The sequence below is a fragment of the Opisthorchis viverrini genome, assembly GCF_000715545.1.
Source record: "Opisthorchis viverrini unplaced genomic scaffold opera_v5_322, whole genome shotgun sequence".
Lineage (NCBI taxonomy): Eukaryota > Metazoa > Platyhelminthes > Trematoda > Opisthorchiida > Opisthorchiidae > Opisthorchis > Opisthorchis viverrini.
This window is the reverse complement of record NW_008751975.1, coordinates 466,515-468,593: the sequence shown is the minus strand read 5'-3', so window position 1 is coordinate 468,593 and position 2,079 is coordinate 466,515.

Sequence of the window (2,079 nt, the reverse complement as noted above, 5' to 3'; positions counted from 1 at the left end):
CAAAACCCAGGCTCCATAGCTTGGATTTTTGGGATGGTAGGCTGTGCCAGTGGCGATGCTGAACGATATTACTAAAAGTGAGAGGTAAAGTATACGTTAAATCTTCACAACCCTGAGCAATTTTTTTCGAACGAAAAGCTTATGAACAACGTCGTCTGTTTTTTTCTGCAAAGTTTTGTGCTTTCCAGTGAACAAGACAAACTGACACTCATGAAATGAAGGTAAACAGAAACGAAAAATAACTCTCACAGTACAATATTTCCCGAAAGGTTTTTGCCTACTACAAAACTTTACTGTTAATTGGCTGAACATTCTTTCGTTTTATTATTTCAATAGATCAGCGGTCAATTTTAGCAGAAAATAGCTTTCTTATCCATGAAATCAGCTAACCACTCAGCGTTTAAATATCTAGAGCAGGAAATTCTTTACTCGACAGATAGTTCAGTAATGTGCATTACCGCGGCATATAATGTCGGAAGCGATTGTAACTCAAACAGTTGAGTAAAGGTGTGTTCATACCCTTTTCTTGGGCTCTGAAAATGGTGTTTTACTGCTCGGAAATATTCTGATATGTATCTTCTAAATAGTATTGATATGGTAGGTCGATGTAAAGTAGCCTAAAATAGCCAACTGTGGTTGAACATTGGTGAGTTAAAACCGGCGAACAGACGCCTGATTTGGTGATGAGAGAATATCGTTTTTGTTACAAGGTTTTTTGTGATGGTGAGTTATAGGCCGGCAGTAAGGAGAAAAATTTCCCCCTAAAATATTTGGCTGTGTTAAGCAGAACATTTAACCATCACTTCAGACTCGCTAGTTTTCACCGAGCATTACCTGTGCGACAAACGTCACTAAGTTTCAGTGAAGCAGCAATTCATTCCACTTTCTTGACTTGCTTCAAAATGTGGTTCAGGATTAATTTATTAGGTGTTCTCCACTCGGTCTTAGTCTTTTGGATGCACACCAGAAATAAGACTTTTGATGCGCATGCAGCTAGCCACAAACATGTACTCTGTCCATTGTCACCGGTGTCCATTGACTTCGTTTGCTCGTACTGACTAGTTCAAAGACAGGTAACAGACTACGACATCTAGTGATCTGAGTAAACGTAGGCGCTTCAAAGAAGGGACGCCAAATAATGACTCAGAAGTCATGAGGGGCCGTTTGTATTCCATATATGAGACATTTTGGGGCCTTGTACCTGAAAGCGGGTATAAAGCGCAATATGAAGAAAGATACATTATCTGTGATAGAAAGCAACGAGTCGCTGATAAAAATTTGGAGTTCTATGTCGTTTTTATAGCCTCTAATTGTAAGGAAATGCTGGTAACCAACACAAATTTATCATGACTAATCTCCTGTGGGCAGTGGTTGTGTGGGTGAAACCCTCAAAATCCACGATGAAATTAGAAGATTGATTTCAGCTCGCTGCCTGCTGTAGACCTGTTAATAAGCAGAAACACTACATTATTGTGTCAAGCCTGCCATTAGCAGCGAAGGACGCTTTTTACATTTTATCTCTCAATAACTTTATTCAGCCGCAATCTGAGCTGGTCCTGCTCATACTTAGAGTGCCTAATCAACCATGATTTAATGTTGGCTGATAGTAGAGGATAACCACTGCGCATGGTGATTCTGTCCCTTGCTATGTGACACAATATACATGGAAAAGTACCAGCCATGCATAGACCAATAAGACACTCGATTTAGTTTGCTTTCCCTTCTGCTTGCCTTTCTACATGCGCCAGGCCGTTCACTCTCAATTTGAGTTGAGTGGCCGACGTTGAATTTGGAGGAAGGCCTAAGTATCACACTAACTGAATAAACGAGCCCGACCGTCTGTTGCAACAACAGATGGTACTTCAGCATCTCCTTAAATAAATCCTGTCATTTTCACGATATTTAACAGGCAATTATACCTTTTCGCATTGTTTGTTCCATCACTCCGTTTATTATACACCATAACTAACTTTGATAAATACTACCATTCACCGTTTCTGCTGTTGCCAGTTACTGCGTTTGTAATAAGTGTGATGATAAAATTACTGACTTTAAGTGCATCTCATTATGAACTTACAG